The sequence below is a fragment of the Mustela lutreola genome, chromosome 6, assembly GCF_030435805.1.
Source record: "Mustela lutreola isolate mMusLut2 chromosome 6, mMusLut2.pri, whole genome shotgun sequence".
NCBI lineage: Eukaryota > Metazoa > Chordata > Mammalia > Carnivora > Mustelidae > Mustela > Mustela lutreola.
The window spans coordinates 147,014,808-147,042,176 of NC_081295.1; the positions used below are offsets into that span (position 1 = coordinate 147,014,808).

The 27,369-nt window shown below is 37.4% G+C and overlaps 1 protein-coding gene and 1 pseudogene across 1 annotated transcript in view; both read right to left on the reverse strand.

The window, feature by feature from the left end:
- DTNBP1 (dystrobrevin binding protein 1) overlaps positions 1-27,369 on the reverse strand; it is a 211,654-nt gene that overhangs the window by 149,809 nt on the left and 34,476 nt on the right. The window lies entirely within an intron of this gene.
- Positions 3,738-27,369, reverse strand: part of LOC131834731 (syntenin-1-like) — a 57,511-nt pseudogene continuing 33,879 nt past the window's right edge.

Below are 27,369 nucleotides of genomic sequence, written 5' to 3' on the forward strand. Positions count from 1 at the left end.
TTGAATCTTGAGAGATGAGCAGATGGCCTCCAGGTAGGGCACTGACAAAATCCATTTTCAGAAAAAAGGGTCTGGGAGGGCAAATCCCCTGTGGTCTTGCTGGGATGATTCTTATGGCTAGAGCACCGCTGTAATATCATTTAGGGCTTGAAAAAACACCTGCTTGGGCCCCAGATCCAGAACACACATTCTCTGTGCTTAATTCTATGTACCCTTCAGGCTCGGCTTGGGGGTCACTTCTTCAGAGAGGCCTTTCTTATTAAGTTACTTACTCTAATAATGCTGTGTGCTTTTTTCTTAACATAAGAAATTGTACATAAATACTTACTCAGGTAATTAGTTAATGTTTGTCTCTCTCTCTCTCCTTCTCCTTTAATCCTTCTCCTGCAAAATATAAGTGCAGGAAGAAAATGGACTTACATGTGCCAATTCACACTGTATCCCCAATGCCCAGCACAGGGCCTGACATATAGTAAATGGCCTAAAACAAATAGTTTTGAGTGAATAATGATATGCATTCATGGCCATTTTTCCTTTTTGGAATGTGCCTATATTACTCTTAAATATGTGGCAGACAATTCTAGAATCCGGGATGTATTCTCAAGTCGAGTTTGAGACTGTCCCTCACCTTGTCGCCTTAACAGCCAACCACACACATAGGACTGCTTTGTCCTTGCTCTGTACCCATATACCAACACACACATACATGCACACACACTCATATTCCTCTGTTCATTTTTTTAAAAAAGATTTTATTTCTTTGTCAGAGAGAGAGATACAGAGTGAGCACAAGCATGGGAGTGGCAGGCAGAGGGAGAAGCAGGCTCCCCGCCAAGCAGGGAGCCCGAAGGCAGGACTCGATCCCAAGACCCTGGGATCATGACCTGAGCTGAAAGCAGACACTTAACCAACTGAGCCATACAGGTGTCCCTTTTCTTTTTTTTTTTTTAAAGATTTTATTTTTACGGGTGTCTGGATGGCTCAGTTGGTTAAGCATCTGTCTTTGGCTCAGGTATGATCCTCGGGTCCTGGGATCGAGTCCCACATTGGGATCCCTGCTCAGTGGGGAGTCTGCTTCTCCCTCTGCCCCTCCACCCTGCTCGTGCTTGCACTCTCTCTCTCTCTCTCAAATAAATAAAATCTTAAAAAAAAAAAAAAAGATTTTAAGTAATTTCTACAGCCAGCATGGGGCTCAAACTCACAAGGCCGAGATCAAGAGTCACAATCTCTACTGACTGAGCTAGCTAGGCGCCCCTCCTCTATTCATTTTTATACTTGTGTCCAGAAACCAATATTTATATATCAAGGGGATGACCTAGTTCAGAAATCCTATTCCAGCTGAGTCCTGGATGCTTGTTATACAAATTCAGCAGTGTAAGGGCAGGATTTATGCAGCTGACCCTGGAACAATGCAGAGGTTTTGGCACCAACCTCCCATGTAGTAAAAAATCCACATGCAACTTCCCCAAAACTTAACTATTCATAGCTTACTGCTGACCAGAAGCCTTACCAGTAACAAACAGTCAACTGACACATATTTTGTGCGTTATATGTATCATATACTCTGTTCTTAAAGTCAACAGAGAAAGGAAAATGTTATTAAGAAAATAAGGAAGAGATGGAGCACCCGTGGGGCTCAGTCGGTTAAGCCTCTGCCTTTGGCTCAGGTCATGATCCCAGGGTGCTGGGATCGAGCCCCATGTCAGGCTCCCTGCTCAGTGGGGAGTCTGCTTCTCCCTCTCCCTTTGAGCCTCCCCCTCACTCATATTCTCTCTCTCAAACAAATAAATAAAATCTTTAAAAAAAGAGAAGAAGGAAAAGAAAATATATTTGTATTAAAAATTCGTGTATAAGTGGGCCTGTGTAGTTCAAAACCATGTTGTTTAGGGATAAACTATACTTGGAAACATTCAGAATTGCCTTGGTTCCAAACAGTAACACTCAAATCTCTTAAAACATTAAATATCGACAAAAATTATGAGTATCCAGTCTCTTGATATCTTATAGTTTATCTAGACTCTTGGCTTCAGATATTTATTTATTCATCTTAGTTTGGATGCCCCAGAAGCAGACCCTGAGGCAAGGATTTAAGTGAAAATGATTTATTAAAGAGGTGTTCCCAGGACAGAAGGGTGAGGTCGAGGGAGATACAAAATGAGGGAGGATAGAAAGTCAGGCAAGAGTACAATCTTAGGTCGATTGTCTGGCAAATATTTTTGAAGGAATAAATAAATGAAACACACCAGAATAGTAATATAAATTACCCACTAGATTGTAAATTCTTTGAGGCCTGGGGCTGTCTTTTTTTTTTTTTTTTTAAGATTTTATTTATTCATTTGAGACAGAGAGAGAGAGAGAGAGAGCGAGCATGAGCAGGGGAGAGGCCGAGAGAGAGAGAGAAGCAGGCTCCTTGTTGTGCCAGGAACCCAGTGTGGGGCTTGATCCCAGGACCCTGGGATCATAACCTTAGTCAAAGGTAGACTCTCAACCATCTGAGCTATCCAGGCTGGGGCCATCTTATTTATTTTGATATTCCACATTGTACCTAATATAGTTCTTTTTTTTTTCAGATTTTCAAATAATATTTATTGAAGGAGGTAAATTCTACCGAATTAAAGTATACTTACTTATAAATAAGAAGGTGCAGTAGGGGCACCTGGGTGGCTCAGTCAGGTAAGTGTCCAACTCTTGATTTGAACTTGGGTCATGATCTCAGGGTTGTAAGACTGAGCCCCTTGTTGTACTCTGCACTGGGCATGGAGTCTGTTTAAGATTCTCTTTCCCCACCTCTACCTCTACAAAAAAAAAAAAAAAAAAAAAAAAAAGAAGAAGAAGAAAGAAAGATCACATTTATTTGAAAATATAATAGCTGAAAACTTCCTGCATCTGGGGAAGAAAACAGACTTCCATATCCAACAAGCACACAGGACCCTGCAACAAAACCAATCCAAGGAGATCCATATCAAGACACATAATAATTGAAATGGCATAAAGTAGTGATAATGAATGATCCTAAAAGCAGCAAGAGGAAGAACAATTACATACAGGGAAAAACCAATAAGGCTATCAGCTGATTTTTCAGTAGAACCTTTGTAGGCCAGAAGAAAGTGGCATGACATATTCAAAGTGCTGATAGGAAAACAAACAAACAAACAAACAACTGCAGCCAAAAACATCCAGCAAGGTTATCATTCAGAATAGAAGGAGAGATAAAGTGTTTTCTAGAGAAATAAAAGTTAAAGGAATTCATCATCACTAAAGCAGCTTTATAAGAAATGTTAAAGGAAATTTTTTGAGTGGAAAGAAAGGGCTATAATCAGGAGTACGAAAACTATGAAAGGAAAATATTCCACAGGTAAGTACAAACATAATAAAAGTAGTAGATTATCACTTATAAATCCAGTGCAGAGGTTAAAGCACAAAAGTCATAATCAATTTAAAATCTATAAAAATCAGTTAAAGGATTCACAAAATAAAAGGATGTGAAGTATGACATCATATACATAACACTGTGTGTGGGGGTAAAAATTTAGTGCATTTATTTATTTATTTGTTTGTTTTTAAGTAATAGTAGTTACAATTTAATGATGAGCAACACAATCTCTTATAATCTACATATACTGTATAATGCTTATGTGGAATGAAACCAGTATACTTAATTAGTGTTTTACACACACACCCATACACATGTGCACACACACACACACACAACTGAAAAACCATCAAAAGAAGTCATTCTATATGGACTATGGTAACACATGAAAAATGTAGCTATGCCATAGAACTAAAGTAATATGAACAGCAATACTGATATGTTAGATAAAGGTGGTTGGTTCTAACACAGAGCTAAGCCTGTATCAGTCATTCTAACTATAATAGGTTATAAAAGCATCAGGTTTCCAGTAGAGAAACTACTCTATGAAAATCAGTAAATCTGTCCAAAGTTTCACATCTGTAAAACCAGGATAAGGCTACAACACTCTTGAAGTGTGAACAAGTTATCCAACCCAAATAGTAAGGTTCCCAACTATAATGTCAGATAGAAAGGTCTTCATCAGCATATGCTCTCTGGCTCCTAGAAAGCTTCAAGTGCATAATATAAAGTTATAATATCAAGTTAAATTGCCCACAAAATAAACTGGAGAAGTTTAGTGAAGTTTCCATTGTGTCATGACTTTTAAACCTCAGGAATGGTGTGGTCTCTTAGGCTTTTCATAATGCTTGGTGCCATCCATTTAATAATATGCTCAAAGATAAAAGCTGGCATGATTGTAATAGTAACTACAGTCTCAGATGTTGACAGTATGTCTGCAAGTTGAGAGTCCTTCAGCTCAATGACATTCTGCCCATTGACTTCACAGATGTTACGTTCACTGAGAAGACCGTTTCTGGCTGCAGAACTATCTTTCACTGTGGATGTTTTCCTTCCATTTTTAAAGATAAAGCCAACACATCCAGTACTATTCTCATGCCTGGTAATTGTCCATTCAAAGGGCCTGTCATGCACAGTCATAATAATCATCTCTCCAAAAGCCTATTTGAGCACCTCGTGTGCTTTTTAGAGCTCCAGCCTACACAGTTTTCCCCACTGATCTGGAGCACTTGGTCCCCAAATCTCAGGCCAACCAGTGAGACTGGAGAATTTGCCTGCACCAGCTGAACAAATAAACTGTTATCTATTGAATTAAGCCTGAACCCAATTTTTTCATCTTGATCTTTACATGAAAAGATTTCATGAATCCTTTGCTTAATTTCTGCTCTATGAATGCAAACACTGTTAACAGTTATGAAGCCACTATATAGTCCAAACTGGAAGGTCCTTGAACTGATGCCCCAGGGGCCAAAGCCATATTTGCATGGATTTCTTCCTCACTTAAACTCAGGCCCCATGTCCTGGGAGAGCTCCGGATACAATTTAGGATAGAGATTTCCATCTTGAGAAATGGAAGAGGAAGCTTCAGGCAAAATTGCTGGGTTGGCAGGATTTGCAGAAAAGGCAGTTTGAGCCTGAATAACTTTGTCTACATTCAGATCTTCAAGAGTTGGGTATGGAGACTTTTTTGCAGGATTTTCCTAGGCTGCAAGGACCCGCTCACCACCATCACTACCACCACCTCTGGTTACTGGCCAAAATTGGCTTTTAGAATGGGTTCAAACTTAAGTGACCATCAGGTTAATACAGATCGTTATATGCATCAGATGTTATATACAAACCTAATGGTGACCATAAATCAAAACCCTGTATTATATGCGCAAAAACTAAAGAGAAAGGAATCAAAGCACATGACTAAAGAAAACCAGCAAAATATAAGGGAAGAAGCAGGAGAAGGAGGACATGGAGAAGAACTGCAAACATATCTGTAAAACAAGTAACAAAATGCAATAAATGCATACCTATCCTTATTTACTTTGAATGTAAATGGATAAAATGCTCCAGCTCAAAGACATAGGGTGACTGAATGAATAAAAAAGCAAGACTCATCTATATGCTGCCTACAAGAGATTCATTTCAGACTGAAAGACACAGGCAGATTGAAAACGAAGGGATAGGAAGGCATTTTCCATGCAAATGGAAGCAGAAAGAGAGCTGTAGTAGCAATCCTTATATTGGACAAAATAGACTTTAAAATGAAAGCTGTAAGGAGAGACTACGGAGGACACTACATGATGATAAAGGGAACAATCAATTCAACAAGAGGCTATACCAATTGTAAATATGTGTGCACTTAATATGAGAACACCTAACTACATAAAGCAACTATTAACAGACATAAAGGGAGAAATTGACAGTAATACAATAATAGTAGGGGACATTAACACTCCACTTACATGAATGGACATCTCACCCAGACAGAATATTGACAAGGAAACAATGGCTTTGAATGCCTCACTGGACCAGATGGAACTAACAGATATATTCAGAACATTTCCATCCAAAAATAGTGGAATACACATTCTTTTCAAGTGCACATGGAACATTCTGCAAAGTGATCACGTTAGGCCACAAAACAATTTTCAGTAAGTTAAAAAAGATTGAAATCATATCAAATATCTTTTCCGACCACAACAATATGAAACTAGAAATCAGTTACAAGAAGAAACCTGAAAAGAACACAAATATACGGAGGCTAAATAACATGCTACTAGACAAAGAATGGATCAACCAAAAAAATCAAAAAGGAAATAAAAAACTGCCTGGGGGCAAATGAAAATGAAAAGACAAGCAGCAAGAAAGTCCAAAATCTTGGAGACACAGCAAAGCTGTTCTAAGAGGAAAGATTATAGCATTACAGGTCTACCTCAAGCAGCAAGAAAAATTTCAAATAACCTAACCTTATATCTAAAGGAGGTAAATAAAAGAAGAACAAATACAGCCCAAAGACAGTAGAAGGAAGAAATGATAAAGATTAGAACAGAAATAAATGAAATAGAGACCAAAATGACAATAGACTAGATCAAGGAAACCAGGAGATGGTACTTTGAAAAGATCAACAAAATTGATAAACCTTTAGCCAGACTTATCAAAAAAGAGAAAGAGAGAGAGAGAGGACTCAAGTAAATAAAATCAGAAATAAAGGAGGAGAAATAACAACTGATACCACATAAATACAAAGGATTATAAGAGAATATTATGGAAAATTATATGCCATAAATTGGACAACCTAGAAGAAACAGATAAACTCCTAGAAATACATAATCTCCCAAAACTGAATCAGGAAGAAATAGATAATTTGAACAGACTGATTATTAGCAATAAAATTAAATCAGCAGTCAAAAAACACAATGAGCAAAAGACATGGATCAGATAACTTCACAGGTGAATTCTGCCAAACAGTTAAAAAAGGGTTAAGACCTATTCTTATCAAACTATTCCAAAAACAGAAGATGAAGGAGAGCTTCCATATTCATTTATAAGTCTAGCATTACTATAATACCAAAACCAGATAAAGATACTATGAAAAAAGAAAACTACAGGCCAATATCCTTGATGAACATAGATGCAAAAATCCTCGATGAAATATTAGCAATAGCATTAAATACTCATTTAAAAATCATTTAAAATACATTAAAATCATCAGTACTATCAAGAGGGATTTAGTTTAGGTGTGCAAGAGTGGTTCAGTATTTGCAAGTCAACCAACATGATATATCACATTAACAAGAGAAAGGATAAAAACCATATGATCATTGCAATAGATGCAGAAAAAGCATTCGACAAAGTGTGACATCCATTCATGACAAAGACTCTCAACAATGTAGGTTTAGAGAGAACATACCTCAACATAATAAAGACCATATATGAAAAACCCACAGCTAGTATCATCCTCAATGATGGAAAAACTGACAGTTTTTCCTCTAAGATCAGGAACCAGTCAAAGATCTCCAGTCTCACCACTTTCATTCAACATACAAATGGAAGTCCTAGACACAGCAATCAGACAAGGAAAAGAAACAGAGAATGTCCAAATTGGTAAGGAAAAAATAAAGCTTTTCACTATTTGCAGATGACATGATATTAGACATAGAAAAACCTAAAGATTCCACCAAAAAAACTACTAGAACTGATCGATGAATTCAGTAGGTCTCAAGATACAAAATTAATATACAGAAATCTGTTGCCTTCCTATACACTAATAATGAAGTAACAGAAAGAGAAATTAACAAAACAATCCCATTTACAATTTCAGCAAAAAGAATAAAATACCTCGGAATAAACGTAACCAAGTAGGTAAAAGACCTATACTCTGGACACTATAAAACATTGATGAAAGAAGCTGAACATGACACAAACAGAAAGATATTCCATGCTCATGGATTAGAAGAACCAATACTGACAAAATGTCCATACTACCAAAAACAGTCTACAGATTTAATGTAATCCCTATCAAAGTACCAACAACATTTTCCATAGAACTAGAACACAGTCCTAAAAATTGTATGGAACCAACAAAAGACCCCAAATAGCCAAAACAGTCTTGGGAAAGAAGAACTAAGCCAGAAGTAACACAATTGCAGATTTCAATACACACCAAAAAGCTGTAGTAATCAAAATAGTACGGCACAAAAAATACATAAATCAATAGAATAGAATCGAAAGTCCAGAAATAAACCCACGCTTATATGGTCAATTAATCTTCAACAAAGGAGGCAGAGAAACAGCAGAGAAAAGACAGGCTCTTCAACAAATGGTGTGGGGAAAACTGGACAGCTACAAACAAAAGAATGAAACTGAACAACTTTCTTACATTATATACAGAAATAAACTCAAAATGGATTAAAGACCTAATAAGACCCGAGACCTGAAACCACAAAAGCCCTAGAAGAAAACATAGGCAGTAATTTCTCTGACTTCAGCCACGGAAACATTTATCTGGGTGTGTCTCACTGACAAGAGAAACAAAAGCAAAAATAAATTTTTGGGAATAAAAAACTTTAGCACAGTGAAGGAAATCATCAACAAAATGACGAAACAACCTACTGAATGGGTGAAGATATTTGCTAATGATATTTTTTTCACTTTATTTACAAGAACCAAGATATGTAAACAGCCCAGGTGTCCATCAATGAAAAAATGGATAGAGAAGATGTGGTGTGTTGTAAATTACAATGCAATTTATTCATCCATAAAATGGAATGAGATGTTGCTACTTGCAACAACATGAATGGACCCAGGGAATATTATGCTAAGTGATACACGCCAGTCAGAGAAAGACAAACACCATGAGATTGCCTTCATATGTGGAACTTAAGAAACAAAACAAAGAAAAAAAGAGACAAACCAGACTCTTAAATATGGAGAATAAACTCATGCCAGAGGGGAGGTGCGGGGGCAAATGGGTGAAATAGATAAAGGAAATTAAGGGTAGACTTACTGTGATGAGCACTAAGAAATGTATAGAATTATTTTATCATTATACTGTACAGAATTGTATAGAATTATTGTAAGAAATGTAGAGAATTATTTTATCATTATACTATATACCTGAAACTAATATAATATTGTATGTTAAATGTACTCGAATATAAAAATAAAATAAAACCTGAAAAATAAAAAAATGTTCTGAGGCCCAGTTAGAATTTTCTAGCTTCAGAGGCTATAAGTATCAGAACGTTCTGGCTTCAGGAGCTGTAAGAGGACTCTCAGTTTCAGCAATATTAAAATGTGAATAAAAAGGAATCTTAGAATCGATGAAATACGGAATTCAATGACACACCCAGTTCAGAAGACCTTAATGATTTTCATGTCTAAACAATTCTAATTTCCTTCTCTCTCCTATTGTGGAGTAGCTAAATTTTATTAACTATAGCAATTCAACTACAGCAAAAGGAGACAAGAAATCCTCTCATTCACATTTCTCCTAATGTTATTTGCACATTGATAATCATCTCATGAAAGTGAACTGCAGGGTTGATCATAAAATTATTTCAATTTGCTAGTGGTTTAAATACAACTAGTTGAAAAAAAGAACCCTTTAAAATTTGATTATTTAAATTCAAGAGGAACACGTGGCAATTATGTAGATTACAATATTCTTCTCATTCTTTTAACCAGTAACTAGTTACTAAAGTGACTAGCATTAAATGTATTTTTAGACCGTTAAAATTCATCTCATTTTCCTTTTTTAAAAAAAGATTTTATTTATTTATTTGACACAGAGAGAGATCACAAGTAGGCAGAGAGGCAGGCAGAGAGAGAAGGGGGGAAGCAGGCTCGCTGTTGAGCAGAGATCCCGGTGCGGGGCTCAATCCCAGGACCCTGAGATCATGACCTGAGCCAAAGGCAGAGGCTTAACCCACTGAGCCACCCAGGCGCCCGCATCTCATTTTTCATTGTGGTAAAAGACACATAAGATAAAATTTACCATTAAAAGGGCACAATTTGGGGTGCCTGGGTAGCTCAGTGGATTAAAGCCTCGGCCTTTGGCTCAGGTCATGATCTCAGGGTCCTGGGATCGAGCCCCGCACCCAGCTCTCTGCTCAGTGGGGAGCCTGCTTCTTCTCTCTCTCTGCCTGCCTCTCTGCCTGCTTGTGAGCTCTGTCTGTCAAATAAATAAATAAAATCTTTTTTTTAAAAAGGGCACAATTTAATAGCATTACATACATTCACAGTGTTGTGTAACCACCACATCTGGTCCTAAAACAGTGTTATACCCTAAAAGGATATCTTGCACCTGTTAAGCAGTCTCCTCCCCATTTTCTACTGTCCTCAGCCCCTAGCAACCACTTACCTTCTCTCTGTTTCTATGGGTTTTTCTCATTCTGGCTATTTCATATAAATGAAATCATATGATGTAAGACCTCTGGGGTCTGGCTTCTTTCACTTAGCGTGCTGTTTCTGAGGTTCGTCTACACTGTAGCCCGTGTCAGTACTTCATTTCTTTTTGGGGGGCTAGTAGCTAATATCCCATTACATGGATATACCACAGTTTGTTTATCCATTTATTGGATGACAGACATTTGGGTTGTTTCTTTTGGCTCTTATGCACAGTGCTGCTATGAGCATTGTTTTTCTATTCTTTGGCATATATACCTAGGAGTGGAACTGACGAATTATGTAGTGATACTATGATTAACTTTTTGAGGAACCAATACATTGATTTCCATAGGGCCTGCATCATTTGCATTCCAATCCACAATGCAGGAGAGGTCCAATTTCTCTATGTCCTTACCAACGTCATTAATTATATTTTTGAAAACAGTTTTTCTGGAGCTGTAAAACAGAATTTGTCGAAGTTTAAATGTACAGAAATTTTTTTTTTTAAAGATTTTTATTTATTTGTTAGAGAGAGAGAGGGAGCGAGAGCGAGCACGGGCAGACAGAGTGGCAGGCAGAGACAGAGGGAGACGCAGGCTCCCTGTGAGCAAGGAGCCTGATGTGGGACTTGATCCCAGGACGCTGGGATCATGACCTGAGCCGAAGGCAGCTGCTTAACCAACTGAGCCACCCAGGCGTCCCTAAATGTACAGAAATTTTTAAAGGTCACTTTGACCCGCTGCTCGGATTTTGTGTGAGCGATGCAGTCACTCACTCCTTCACTACTTCTGGCTTTCTGGAAGCTGCACTCACTAGACCTTACAGCTAGTTTTAAGGTTCCCTCCCCGTCCCCCTCCATGGTATAGAACCTTCCCATTCTCTTATAAGCCTTTATTTCCTTCCTTGCTCTCTGCAGCACACGAAGCCTTCCTCTCCACCCCCTAGTCTGAGTCATCGGCCAGCCAGGGCGGAAAGCCACCAAGAGCGATAACAACTATCCCAAATTTCCCCTAGTCCAATCTGATCCTCTCTAAAGACACTCCCTACCATCCCCACTGAACTTCCTGCTATTCCGGGCCCCAGTCCAACCCTTTCTGGTTATGAAAAGTTAACAGTTCTTCAATCAAGCAGATCACACATGTATCTTATCAGAAATCTTGTGATCCTGGTGTGGTGAAAAGGACATTGCCTAAGGTGGCAGAACATGTGAGTTTCAGGCCATTCCCTTCTGAATTCCTGCTGTGTTCCTGCTAGGTACTGAATTGCTCCAGGCAGATTACTTACCCTGCCAAGGTCTCAAGTCAATAACATGGACAGAATACCCTCTTTTCCTAGGATATGATGACCTTAGACAACCACTCTAACTGAGAATAATTCTGTGATTATGATGTGAAAGGCTGCCCCATGGTGGGCTGGAACACTGGTTTCTAGATGTAACAAATGGGTAAAAACACCCAAGGCATTTGGGAGATGACACCGGACATTAAAAGAAGTTCACCATTTACTGTTAACCATTTCAGGAAGGAGAACACAAAATCTCCGAATGAAAGCCAGTCCTTTAACTTCAAGGCATTGTTGCTGGGTGCTTTAGTCTTGTTTTTCTAATTTCGAGGGAACCAGTAGCTCAGAGGACAGATGCTCAGAGAAGTGGAAACCCAAGCTCTCACCCACATCTCAACAGCATGTGCCATCTGCACTGTTTCTCATTTGTCTGTCTCCCTAGTTAGTTCTCTCGGTGTTTGGGACTCAAAGTTCTGGGTCCTGTGGGAGGGAGACGACCCGCCGGGGAGTAACGAGCATTTTGAAGCATAATTAGCCCCTGCAGCCACTAGAGGGCAGAGCTCAGCCTGAGGATGCGCTTTCCTGGGCTGCAGCCTTAGCCCTTGGCTGCATCTCCCCGGCGGGTCCCCAGAAGGCGCTGCTGCTCCTGCGGTCAGGTCCGCAGTCCTGGCAGGGAGCTCCTCACTGGAGAGGGGTGGAAATCTACCTTGTTTCAGAGGCCAGCTTGGGAGGGGCACCTTGTCTTCTCTGAGATGCTGCCCGGCACTGGGAGCCCAGGAGGAGTTTTCCTTTTTTGGAATTAAATTCTGTAACTTGAATTCATCATTGGCATGAAAATTACTTATAAAGTCCTTCAGGAGCGTTGTACGCTTGTGAGCATTGAGCTAGAAAAGACTAAACATGCTGGCCCGTCAAGGTTGAGTGACCTATGGAAAAATGCTGGAGGAAATTCTCCTGCTGTCAATTTTTTTCAGAGACAGCAGGGTGATACCATTCCTTTCCCTTGTCTAAAACGATGGGCACGATATCCACTTTGGTATTTTCTTAGAATTCTTATATGCATGTTTTCATTCTACCCCTAACTCTGTGAGGGAGGCATTATGACTATCCCTATTTTATTATCATTTTAAAACTCAATCTTGTTTTGTTTTTCATTCAATTTCTATTTTAACAATTGAAAATTTTCCAAAGTAAACTGATGTTCAAAACATGAAATGCCACTAGACAGCTTATCTTAAGAAGGAGCATTTCCTGCGTTACCCCTTCCCACACTCCGTCCCTAGTTCTGAAACTCGGGGGCAAGCATTTGAATTGTTAGCATTTTCAGGATTTCTGATGGTCCCTGCCTATCTCTGAGGAATGTGCTTATGCTATTATTTTTTGGTTTCTAAGTCTAGATGTTAGCAATTGATTTCACTTTTTTTTTTTTTTTAAAGATTTGATTTATTTATTTTCCAGAAAGAGAGAGAGAGAAAGCACACAAGCAGGAAGAGAGGCAGGCAGAGGCAGAGAGAGAGGCAGGCTCCCTGCTGAGCAAGGAGCCCGATGCAGGCCTCAATCCCAGGACCCCAGGATCATGACCTGAGCCAAAGGCAGCGGCTTAACCCACTGAGCCACCCAAGCATCCCTTGATTTCACTTTTTTGAGGAAGTTGCCCATGATCCCTATTTTGAGGAGAAGCAAACCAAAGCTCAGGAAGTTTAAGGGGCTTGTCCAAGACCACATAACCAAGAGCCAATGGAAATTAGGACCTGCATCTTCTAAGTTTAGAATCTGTGTCATTTCCACCAATGTGCTGTGGGGATTACTAGAAAGATGCTGATTACTCTCCAGGGTCCTTAGTTAGCCCTTGGCATTCAGTCTGGTAATTGATGTAATGTCTCCTTAAAACAGAGTTGCCAGATAGAATACAAGATGTCCAGTGACATTTGAAATTCCAGATAAAGAACAAAATTTTTTTAAAGTGTAAGTGTGTCCCCAGAATTGTATGGGATATACATGTTGAAATGTTATTTATACTTCCATTGGCTAAATCTGGCAAGCCTACCTTAAAACTAGGAATCTAGGCCTTCTACTTTGGTTTTAAAAGTCTAGCACTACAGATAGGGTGAGAAGTCTGTGATTAATGCATGACAAAGAAATTTTTCTTAGACAGACATTATTCATTATTTCCATATGGATTAAATACAAAACAGGCAAAACCTAAAAATACAGTGTTTAGAGATACAGACATATATAGAAAAATTATAATGAAAAGAAAGTAAATTAATAACACAAAATTCAGGAGAGGAGGGGGAGATTCCCTGAGGAGTGGCACAAAGGGGCTTCTAAGGTAAACTGATTGTAGTACAGTGGTGGTTATTTTATTTTTTTGGTGTAATATATTTCTATAAGCTCTTCATAGGTATGTTATATATTACTAAACATAAAATGAAAGCTAGCCTGGATTCTGGAATGAGAGAGACATAGGTTCTAATACTAGCTTTAGCCCAGGTGGCTTTAATTTCTCCATCTATAGGATGGGAATACTATGACCTATTTTGTCAGCATTGTTGTGTGGTTCAGAAATAACATATGTAAAGAGCACAGACTGTACAACAGCATGACCTTGGTAGACTTTATTATCAATTAAGCTCATGTGGGGTGAAAACCAGAAGATTGTGACAAGGCTTCCACATCCCACCGGGTAAACTTTGGTCAGAAACTCTCACCCTCTGCTGCCTGTTGCATCATGACCTGAATTCCCTCTTTCATTAGTATTTAAGTTCTGAAGATAGGGCCTGACACTTTACATAATTTTTGGAGGCTGAAATACTTCTGAAAAAGGAATACCAGCCCTTTAAGAAGGAGATTTATGAGTGCATGGGAGGATGTTTGTAACTACAACAGTTAGAAAGAAAAGTTGATTCCTTGCTCATGTTAAGTACTAGCTTTTTATGAAGCCAGCATTACTCTGATCCCCAAACCAGGCAAAGACCCCACCAAAAAGGAGAATTTCAGACCAATATCCTTGATGAATATGGATGCCAAGATTCTCAACAAGATCCTAGCTAATAGGACCCAACAGTACATTAAAAAGGTTATCCACCATGATCAGGTGGGATTTATCCATGGGATGCAAGGGTGGTTCAACATTCGCAAATCAATCAATGTGATAGAACAAATCAATAAGAGAAGAGAGAGAAGAACCACATGGTGTTGTCAATTGATGCAGAAAAAGCATTTGACAAGATACAGCATTCATTCCTGATTAAAACCCTTCAAAATATAGGGATAGAGGGAACAATCCTCAACTTTGTAAAACCTATCTATGAAAAACCCACAGCGAATATTATCCTCAAGGGGAAAAGCTGACAGCCTTCCCTTTGAGATCAGGAACACAACAAGGATGCCCATTCTCTCCACTGTTGTTCAACACAGTACTAGAAGTCCTGGCAACAGCAATCAGACAACAACAACAAAAAAATTAAAAGGTATTCAAATTGGCAATGGAGAAGTCAAACTCTCTCTCTTCGCAGATGACATGATACTTAATATGGAAAACCCAAAAGACTCCACCTCTAAACTACTGGCACTCATACAGCAATTCAGTAATGTGGCAGGAACAAAATCAATGCTCGGAAATGAGTTGCTTTCTTATACACTAACAGTGAAAATACAGAAAGGGAGATTAGAGAATGGATTCCATTTACTATAGCACCATACGATACCTGGGAACAAACCTAACCAAAGAGGTAAAGGATCTGTACTCAAGGAACTACAGAACACTCATGAAAGAAATTGAAGAAGACACAAAAAGAGGGAAGACCATTCCATGCTCATGGATCGGAAGAATCAGTACTAGCTTCAAAGCACGGGAGGCACAGAGAGAGATCAATGAGGAAAAGTCTTCTGATTGGAACACGTAACCAAATCATTTGTTGGAGACATGCAAAAAGTGATTTTTCTTAATTGTATATTCTCAGAAGTTTTACCCCTGACATTAAAATTACTCCTCTGAATGAAGAAATACATTTTTGGCAAAATTCTGAATTGCTTTTTAAATTTCCAACTGTATACTTCCATATATTCTAATATATTGAAATCTTTCTGGTTTAAAAAAACAACAACAACCAACTGTCCTTAACCCAAGATTTTGCTTTAAGCCATGATTTAATGTTAAGTAAACAGTTCTTTTATTTAGCCAGAGGACAAGACCTTCAAATTTGGAATGTTAATTGAAATATTTTTCTTATAAGAATTCAGAATTGACTGAAAGGAGGATCTGCTATGCCAATTTAGCAGGAAGTATCCTACAAAAATTATTTTTATGCTTCTTGCACTGAGTTAAATGCCTTGGGACTAAGATATTCAAACTCACTAATCACCCACTGATAAACCATTTCATCTTAAAAATGTTAATACTCAATGCTGCCAAAGATACTGTGAAGTGGGAATTCTTATAGTGGAGTATAAATTGGGACAACCTTCTGGAGAACAGTTTGCTGGAAGGTATTAAGAGCTCTAAACATGCTCATATTCTTTGACCTTATAATTCTACTAGGACTCTTTCTTTCAAAACTCTCAGAGACATGGCCTCAATCAACAGGGACCTCCCTCTTTCCTTCCTCAGAGGCCTGGGTCCCAGTTCACAGAATAAATGTGCACGCATATTTATCAAGTGTTTCTGACAATGCTGAAAAAGTAAGTTATCTAAACATTTATCAACAGGGGGATCATGGGGTAACTTACTGTGTACTCATATTGTGGAGGATAAGCCCATTAAAAGCATGTTGGCCACAATTTTTATGAAAAGAGAAAATGCTCACATTTATGTTATATTAATGTTATGTTAAATGAAAAAAGTAGTATGAAGTAATACAAATGATCTCGATGTAAAGTATCTATAAAAACAATGGAATAAATAAACCAAAATATTAACAAGTAGTAATTTTTAGATTGTGGGATTGTGATTTTGTTTTTTTCTTTATGCTTTTCTCTATTTTCCAGATTTTCTACAATGAGCACCACTACCATTATACTAAAAAACAAGAAGATATTTAAAAAATTCTAAGGTGGTGGCATATTTTTATATTTGTCATACCTGAACTGACTCATGTACAGAGAGAAAGAAATCTAATGGCACAGGTAGGAGGATATATCATTGTCAGTTCCTCAAAGCAGGGATGAAATGGCATTTTCTCAGAAAGGACCTGTGCATTTTATATTTTTGTTAAATCATATCACTTTACTATATTTAGGAAACCTCAGCACATGGGTTTAAATAAAAGGCACATTTTCATATGGTATATGAAATGCCACAAATCTCTAGTCTCTTGGGAGAACATGCAATTTGTAATGCCTATTATTTTTATGTTATTAAACCCATCTCTGTTAATAAGATCTATAATTATTAAGCAGAAAGCATAATGAAGTTGGCTGATTACAAAGGGAGGAGAAGCCAAGTGTTTCAAACCTTCTGACACTTTCTGTGATAGCTACTGTTATTTTGAAATAATTTTACTGAGAAAGGAATATGTTTACAGAACATTAATTGATGAATTTATATTGCTTAAGAGCCCTCAATTTCTGAATTTGGGCATTGAGCGAGTTCTCTCTCTCTGTGAAGAATTTCTTGGTGGAAATACGGTAAAGCAGGAAGTCCATGGCCTAAAATAAAGGTGTGAGGTCGGACTTAAAGGCTGAGGTCTAGAAACCCTTCCACCGCGCCTCTACCTAGGAAAACTCTTCACAGGCAGGGTCCAGTTTGGCTTTCAGGATGCTCTGTGCCTTTTTTCTTTCCTTCTTTTTTTTTTTTTTTTTTTTTTTCTGGGTAGGGCTCCCTTACATTAAGTAAATGATGACTTATTAAGTTTTGGTATTGATGCATTCATATTTGTAGTGTAGTCTAACATTCTTTTTTTTTTTTTTTAAAGATTTTATTTATTTATTTGACAGAGAAATCACAAGTAGATGGAGAGGCAGACAGAGAGAGAGAGAGAGGGAAGCAGGCTCCCTGCTGAGCAGAGAGCCCGATGCGGGACTCGATCCCAGGACTCTGAGATCATGACCTGAGCCGAAGGCAGCGGCTTAACCCACTGAGCCACCCAGGCGCCCCGTAGTCTAACATTCTTATTGAGTATAAAGAGGGGAAATGCTCTATCTTGTATTCTTAATCCCTTGGGGCTTTTCATTTTGAGATTAATCAAATCAACTATGTGCAGACTCTAGGAGTTTCTTATTCCTTTACATAAAACTCATATGGAATAATGGGCTTCATGGGCTCTCTTCCCAAGTATTGGTAAAAGATCATTTCAGAATCAAATACTTAAACCTTACACCGTGCCCCATAATAATCATCATTTAAAGCTACCATTAAATTAGGACCCCACGAGTGAACATCTTAAAATTTCTTCTGGAATTTGAGAGGCAGGGCAGGGGTTGAGGTGGATAGGAAAGGAAAAAATGAAACAAGATGGGATCGGGAGGGAGACAAATCATAAGAGACTCGTAAGCTCACAAAACAAACTGAGGGTTGCTGGGTGGCTGGGTGAAGGACACTGGGGAGGGTATGTGCTACGGTGAGCACTGTGAAATGTGTAAGACAGATGTTTCACAGGTCTGTATCCCTGGGGCAAATAATACATTATATGTTAATTTTTAAAAATTCCTTCAGAAAAGATAACTTGTACTTCTGTCAATTCTTCAAACAAAATTTTGCCTTGCTAAGCTTTAAAGTTTGAATCTAACAGCATGGAATTCTCTGCTGTTTTTATTTACTTAATAGTTTATTGGACAAATATGCTCCCCAGGAAGCATAGCATAGGATTTGGGGGACAGACATAAAGCAAGGGTCATGTTTGTGGAGATAAGCATAAGGGGGAGGTTGGGACCTAGCCATGAAATAGGTCTATGTTACTATAACCTATATATATATGCATATATGTGAATTTCTGTTCATCAAGGGAAGTATTTTCAGAAAAAGAAGAAATCTATTCTGCTTGACGATGCCGTGGCAGCAAACCACTTTCTGCTTTCCCAGCCAGCTCCTTTAGGTTCTGCCCCTCAGGCACCAGAGGGAGAGCTCAACGGTGGAGAAGGAAGCAAGGCCTGCTTTCCTGTTTGCTTCCTGGTTTTTGTCAACTCACCTTAGCCAGCTACTTCACGCCAGCAGCAGCAGCCCCTTCTAGAAGCTCCAGTTGATTTCAGTTTACCAATTTTCTACACCTTGGAGAACCAGCCTTGTCATACACTTGCAGGGACATGGCCTCAGTGAGCAGGGATCCCCAGCCCCTTCCTCACAGGTCTGCTTCCCTGCTCCTCTCCCTCGGTCTCTGAGGTACGTGCATCATCTGTATCACTGGCCCTCCTCTGAGGGCTGAATTCCCACTGTGAGACCCATTCTCCAGGCTTCCGAGTTCTCTTTCTTTTCTTTTCTTTTCTTTTCTTTTCTTTTCTTTTCTTTTTTTCTTTTCTTTTCTTTTCTTTTCTTTTCTTTTCTTTTCTTTTCTTTTCTTTTCTTTTCTTCTTTTCTTTTCCTTTCCTTTTCTTTCTTTCTTTCTTTCTTTCTTTCTTTCTTTCTTTCTTTCTTTCTTTCTTTCTTTCTTTCTTTCTTTCTTTCTTTCTTTCTTTCTCTTTTCCAAGATTTTATTTATTTATTTGACAGAGATCACAAGTAGGCAGAGATGCAGTAAGAGAGAGAGAGAGAGGGAAGCAGGCTCCCTGCCGAGCAGAGAGCCCAATGCAGGGCTTGGTCCTGGGACCCTGAGATCATGACCTGAGCTTAAGGCAGAGGTTTTAACCCACTGAGCCACCCAGGCGCCCCTGACCTTTTTCTTTAGTTCCTCAGTCTTACAGGTAGGAGCTGCACACTGGGATGCCCTTCCATGATACCAGTCTCCTTTTCTTGCTTTTTTGGTGTTCTAGTACCTGGTCAGTAATCCTTTCTGTTACATTTTCTCTGTTAAAGTAACTGGTGTGATTTCTGGCTTCTTTCCTAAAACAGTAAGATCGAGGTCAGTGTTAATCCTAATGGAATGCACAGGACTGGTTGCTAAGTACTTCCTGTGGATAAGAGAAGAAAAAATTACTTCTTTTGTAGCTCAGAAGCCTTCTCCTAAAGTCTACTTGACTGGGTTATAAAGAGAAATGAATTTACAGATACACACATTTAATCAGCTATATAGGAATGATTTTTAAAATACACATGCATATTTTTTCTCCTTGCTTTCATAAGAACTTCTTTTAGAAATTCCCATTCCTATAAAACATGTAATGCACCAAACATTTTGTAAGATTCCAAGGACGTGTTAAAAAAACACTATGTGTCTCATTGACTCCATCTTTAAGACAATTAAACAGAAAACATTTTGAATATTAAGTCAATACAAAGTAACTAATAATAAATCTCTTATGTGTTAATGTAAATAAGGTATTTAAAAAATAACTATATTTTCCAGAACATAAAACATTTAGTCAGAAGAATGGCAAGATACTAAAATTGTGCAGATCTTTTCAATACCTGGCTTAATAGAAGACAGATGGGTTCTCTTATATGCTCACATTCAATCTGTTGAGATATGCTGTTTTTGTGAACGATGTGAAAAAAAATAACCTCGACAGATATATAGTTTAAAATGTGAATGGTATTTTTCTAATATATATAAGCGGAAGCAAATTAACATAGTGTCATATTAGTTTCAGGTGTATAATAATTCAGCAATGCTATCTATATATTACTCACTGCTCATCATGTAAGTACATTCTTAATCCCTTTTACTTATCTCACCCCCCCCCCCCCCCCCGCTCCTCCGGGAACCCTCAACTTGTTTCCTGTATTTAAGTTTGGTTTTATTTGTATCTTTTTTTCCTAGTTTGTTTTGTTTTTTAAACTCCACGTATGAGTGAAGTCACATGGTATTTGTCTTTCTCTGACTGACTTATTTCACTTAGCCATTATACCTTCTAGCTCCATCCATGTTGCTGTAAATGGCAATGCCCATTCTTTTTTATGGCTGAGTAATATTCCATTGTGTGTGTGTTTACCACATCATTATTCATTCATTTATCGATGGACACTTGGGTTGCTTTTGTATCTTGGATACTACAAATAATATTGCAATAAACATAAGGGGGCTTCTATCTTTTTAAATTCGTGTTTTTGTTTTCTTTGGATAAATACCCAACAGTGGTATTATGGGATCATTGGTAATCCTATTTTTAATTTTCTTCCTTTCTTTTTTTTTTTCCTCCTATTTTTAAATTTCTGAGGAACCTCCATACTGTTTTCCACAGTGGCTGCACCAATTTGCATTCTCACCAACAGTGCACAAAGGTTTCTTTTTCTCCACATCCTTCTCAACACCTGTTATTTCTTATCTTTTTTTTTTTTTTTTAAGATTTTATTCATTTATTTGACAGAGAGAGAAAAAGCGAGAGAGGGAACATAAGCAGGGGGAGTGGAAGAGGAAGAAGTAGGCTTCCAACTGAGCAGGGAGCCCAATGTAGGGCTTAATCCCAGGACCCTGGGACCAAACCTGAGCCGAAGGCAGACGCTGAACGACTGAGTCACCCAGGCACCCCTCTTATCTTTTTGATTCTAGACATTCTAACAGGAGTACGGTGCTATCTCATGGTGGTTTTAATTTGCATTTCCCTGATGATTAGTGATGTGAAGCATCTTTTCATGTGTCTGTGGGCCATTTATATGTCTTCTTTGGAAAAAATGTCTATTCAGGTTTTAATCAGATTATTTGCGGGTTTTTGTGTGAGCTGCAAAGGTCTTTATATATTTGGGATATTAACCCCTTATCAGATATAAAATTTGTAAATATCTTCTCCCACTCAGTAGGTTGCCTTGTCCTTTTCTTGATGGTTTCCTTTGGTGTGCAGAGGCTTTTTATTTTGGTGTAGTCTACTAGTTTGTTTTTGCTTCTGTTTCTCTTTCCAATGGAGACATATCTAGAAAAATGTTTCCATGGTTATATCAAAGAAACTATCGTTATGTTTTCTTCTTAAAGTTTTATGGTTTCAGGTCTCACATTTAGGTCTTTAATTCATTTTGAGTTTACTTTTGTGTATGGTGAGAGAAAGTGGTCCAGTTTCATTCCTTTGTTTGTAGCTGTCCAGTTTTCCCAGCACCATTTGTTGAAGAGACTGTCTTTTCCTCATTGTGTATCTTGCCTCCTTTGTCGTAAGTTAATTGACCATGTAAGGGTGGGTTTATTTCTAAGCTCTCTATTCTGTTCTAATGATCTCTATATCGGTTTTGTGCTGGTACGTGTAGTAATCAAAAAATTCTGATTTTTGATTACTACAGCTTTTTGGTGTATCTTGAAGTTTGCGATTGTGATACTTCCAGATCTGTTCTTTCCCAAGATTGCTTTGGCTATTTGGGGTTCCTTGTGGTTCCATACAAATTTTAGGACTATTTGTTTTAGTTCTGTGAAAAATGTTGTTGGTATTTTGATAGGGATTACATTAAATCTGTAGACTGCTTTTGGTAGTATGGACATTTTAACAATATTCGTTCTTCTAATCTGTAAGCATGGGGTATCTTTCCATTTGATTATATTATGTTCAATTTCTTTCTTCAGTGTTTCATAGTTTCCAGAGTATAGATCTTTTACCTCCTTGGTTAAGTTTATTCCATGATATTTATTCTTTTTGCTGAAACTGTAAATGGGACTGTTTCATTAATTTCTCTTTCTGTTACTTTATTATTAATGTGCAGAAATACAACAGATTTCTATATATTAATTTTGCATCTTGAGACTTTATGGAATTCATTTATCAATTCTAGTAATTTTTTGGTGGAGTCTTTAGGGTCTCCTATGTCTCAAGTCATGTCACCTTCAAATAGTGAAAGTTTTATTTTTTCCTTACCAATTTGGACATCCTCTATTTCTTTCTCTTGTCTGATTGCTATGTCTGGGACATCCAGTTGTATATTGAATAAAAGTGGTGAGACTGGAGATCTTTGTCTTGTTCCTGATCTTAGAGGAGAAGCTGTCAGTTTTTCCCCACTGAAGATGGTATTACCTGTGGGTTTTTTGTGGTCTTTATTATGTTGAAGTATATTCCCTCTAAACCTACATTGTTGAGGTTGATTTTTTTTTTATCATGAATGGATGTTGTACTTTGTCAAATGCTTTTTCTACATCTATTGCAATGATCATACAGTTTTTTTTTTCCTTTCTCTTGTTAACATGATGTATCATATCCACTGATTTGTGAATATTGAACCACCCTTGCATCTCTAGAATAAATTCCATTTGATCATGGTGAATGATTTTCTGATGTATTGTTGTACGCTGTTTGCTAATATTTTGTTGATGATTTCACTTCTTTTCATCAGAGATACTGCCCTGAAGCTTTCATTTTTTGTAGCGTCTTTGTCTGGTTTTGGTGCCAGCCTCATAGAATGAATTGGGAAGCTATCCTTTCTCTTCTATTTTTTGGAATAGTTTCAGACGAATAGGTTTTTTTTTTTTTTTTTTTTTTAAAGATTTTATTTATTTATTTATTTGGCAGAGATCACAACTAGGCAGAGAGGCAGGCAGAGAGAGAGGTGGGGGAAGCAGGATCCAAGCCAAGCAGAGAGCCCGATGTGGGGCTTGATCCCAGGACCCTGGGATCATAACCTGAGCCGAAGACAGAGGCTTTAACCCACTGAGCCACCCAGGCACCCCGAGAATAGGTTTTAACCCTTTTAAAAATATTTGATAGAATTCACCTGCAAAGCTATCTGATCCAGACCTTTTGTTTGTTTGTTGGGAGTTTTTTTGATTACTGATTCAATTTCACTGCTAGTAATCAGTCTGTTCAAATTTTCTATTTCTTCCTGATTCAGTTTTAGAGGTTTATATGTTTCTATCATTATATCCATTCCTTCTAGGTTGCCCAATTTATTGGCATATAATTTTCATAAATTCTCTTATAATCCTTTATATTTCTTTCGTGTCAGTTGTTATTTTTCCTCCTTTATTTCTGATTTTGTTTAGTTGAGTCATCTCTTTCTTCTTTGATGAATTGGGCTAAAGGTTTGTTCATTATTTTGATCTTTTCAAAGAACAACCTCCTGGTTTCATTGATCTTTTCTATTGTTTTAGGCTCTATTTCATTTATTTCTGCTCTAATCCCATCTTTATTATTTCTTTCTGCCTATGCCTTTGGGCTTTGTTTTTCTTGTCCTAGCTTCTTTAGGTAGAAGTTTAGGTTGTTTATTTGATTTCTGGTTACCATTAGTTTCATACACACTATTTTATGTGTATAGCAGTCTATATTCATTTGATAGTGGCTTATGTTTGAACCTATTTTAAAGGCACCCAATTTTTACTCCCCCTATTTATGTACAGATCTATAGTTTGAAATGGGTATAGTATTTTAGCAATTTTTCAAATAATTGTGGATCTTGTTCTTTACTATTACACAAAAACTTGGGAAAAGATTTTTTTTTTTAAGTGACAGCTTCTTAGAAGTTGTTTCTAATGTTAAATTTGAAAACATATCAATAAACTTAATTTTTTACAAGTTAGTTGAGATACTACTGACATACAATAATAATTCACACATTTGAAATGTACAATTTAATGAGTTTGACGTATGGATACATTCACATATGAGAAGATAAGCCAGGACACAGGCCTTTGCTAGACACCAAATCTGCCAGCACCTTGATCCTGGACTTACTGGTCTTCAGGACTGTGAAAAATAAATTCCTATCATTTAGAAGCCACCCAGTCAATGGTCAGCAGCCCAAATGGGCTAAGACAGATATTTTCCATTCTCTTTTTTCATACTAAGTCTTCAAAATCTGGTACGTATTTTACACTTAACAGCATCACTCAATTTGAACTAATTACATTTTAAGTGCCCTATAGTTATATATGGTTAGTGGCTAGAGAGTTGACAGTGCAGGTCTAAAATTGGATCTAAATGGAATTATAAAGTATATATTCTTTTTTGACTTGCTTCTTTCACTCACGTAATTAAGCTGAAATGTACCCATGTTTTATAATGTATCAGGAGTTCTTTTTATTTCTGAATAGTAGTCCATTATTTGGATATGACAATTTGTTTATCCTTTCTCCTCCTGATGGACATTTGTGCTCTCCCATCATCAACGTTTTGGCTATTATAAATAAGTCTGCTATTAATATTTAAATTCAAGTCTTTGTGTGTGGACATATATTTTAATTTCTCTTGGGAAAATACCTAGAAGTGAGATGCCTGGGTCATACAGTATATGTTAAGCTTTTTATAAAATTGTCAAATTGTTTTCCACAGTGGCTGTACCACTTAACATTCCCATCAGCATTTATGAAGAGTTCCAATGAGTGTTATTATTGACCTTTTTAATTTTGGTAATTCTATGGAATTTTCATTTCCATAATGACCAATACTTTTCACATATTATTTCTCTTTCATAGATCTTTTTTGGTGTGTCTTTTTTGATGTGTCTGTGCAAATTATTTGCCCCCCTTTTATTAGGTAACTTGTCTTCTTACTGTTTTAAGAGCTATTTATCAATTTTAGATATCAGTCTTATCAAGTATGTTTTGCAAATATTTTCTCACAAGCTATGGCTTGCTTTCTATATTCTTGGCATTTTGAGAGCCAAAGTTTTAAACTTTCATTAATTTAATGATTTTTTCTTTTTATAGTTTGTGCTTTTTTCATGGATAATGAGAATACTTTATTTTTTTTAATTTAAATTCAATTTAATTATACAGAGTATTATTGTTTCAGAGGCAGAATTCATCAGTTGCATATGACACCCAGTGCTCGTTCCATCACGTGCCCTTCTTTATGCCCATCCCCCAGTCACCCCATTCTCCCGCCCCCTCCCCTCCAGCAACCCTCAGTTTGTTTCCTAGAGTTAAGAGTCTCTTATGGTTTGTCTCCATCTCTGTTTTCATCTTATTTTATTTTTCCTACCCTTCTCCTATGATCATCTGTTCTGTTTCTTAAATTCCACATATAGTGAAATCATATGGTATTTATTTCTTATTTCACTTGGCGTAATGCCCTCTAGTTCCATCCATGTTGTTGCAAATGGCAAGATTTCATTCTTTTGATGGCTGAGTAATATTCCATCGTATATATGATTTGTGCCTTTTTTAAAAAAAGGATTTTATTTATTTATTTGATAAAGAGAGACACAGCAAGAAAGGGAACACAAGCAGGGGGAGTGGGAGAAGGAGAAGCAGGTTTCCCACTGAGCAGGGAGACTGATGCGCAGCTTGATGCCAGGACCCTGGAATCATGACCTGAGTTGAAGGCAGCTGCTTAACAAATGAGCCACCCAGGATCCTCGTGGTTTGTGCTTTTTCAAAGAAATCTTTGCCAAACCCAGGGTCACTAAATTCTAAGTATTCCTTAAGAAGTTTTATAGTTTTGACTCCTACATTTAAGACAGGGATGCAGTTTGATTTATTTAATTAATTTTTGTATAGAAGATGAGATAAAGATTGAGGCTCCCCCTCTTTTTTTAATGGATATCCAGTTGTTCTAGAATTATTTGCTAAAAAGACTATCTTTGCCCCCATTGAACTGTCTTGGCATTTTTTATTAAAAATATATTGGCCATATATATGCAGAATTATTTCTAGGGTACCTACTGTATTAACTTATATGTCTATCTCTATACCAATATCACAGTATCTTGATTACTGTAGATTAGCAGTAAGTCTTGAAGTCAGGTAGAAAATTTTCAACTTCTTTTCCTAATTGCTTTGGCTACTCTAGTTTCTTTGCGTCTCTATATATATATTTTAGAATTAGCCTGCCAAGTTTTAAAAAAAATAAAGCCTGTTGGCATTTTGGGATTGCACTGATTCTATAAATCCATTCAGGGTGATAAAAATAAACATTTTATACTTTGTCACATTAAAATACATTGATTATTTCACAGTGTGAATGGATTTAACCCAAACATGACTTTGTAATATCATGGGTTGGTCATTTGTAAAATATTGGGTCACTGAGTCATGCAGATCTTCCAAATGTTTACACACTTTATTATACAATGTATTTTAAAAACATATTCATTAATATCGCCACCAATCTCAGCAATGCCTCCAAGTACTGGGAAGCTGTCACGTTCCCAGTGGCAGATACATGCTTTCCAAAAATTCTCATTTTTGCGGGAAAGCTCAAATTTTATCACTGGCAACAAATACTTTCAGTTGTTTTCCCTGAAGTGACAGGCTCACTTGGTTCCTTTTTCAAAAAATGTCTGCCAAATGCCCAAGCCTGAATCATCCTAGTTTGTCTGTCGGTCGTCCTCTCAGATAAAAAATGGTGTTCTATGAAAAAGACAAAAACAAAGCCGGCTAGCTCAGCTTGCAACTCAAACACAGGTGCTTTTTGTAACAACCACTGTGGTTTGGGATGCAGCTGAAGTGCTTTACTTGTATTTCTCATGTCATCATGTAGAATATTAAAAAGTTGTGTATTCAAGGATTGAGATTTAATAAAATTAGTTAATTTTTATTGCTTCATCAAGGATATTGTTAAGGGCAATTGGGTTTTTTTTTTTCCTTTCTTTCTTCCTTTCTTTTTGTGAGGATGTGGTGGAGAGCTTGTAGTCTGTGAAGAATGACACTACACTGGAAGAGTGACGACTGGTGTCCTTTGGCGCCATTGCTCTGATTTGTGCTAGGATGCTGGCATTTTACTCGCCCTTGCTTTCACACTAGAATTGGCAATGTCAACATAGCAGAAAAGGCAAATAACACCATAGTATTATTATTAAATTCGTTTTGACCTTGTAGAACCCCACAGTAATTTAGGGAACTTCCTATCCCCTAGGGTTCCAAAGGCCACACTGTGAGAACCACTGTTTTAAAGAC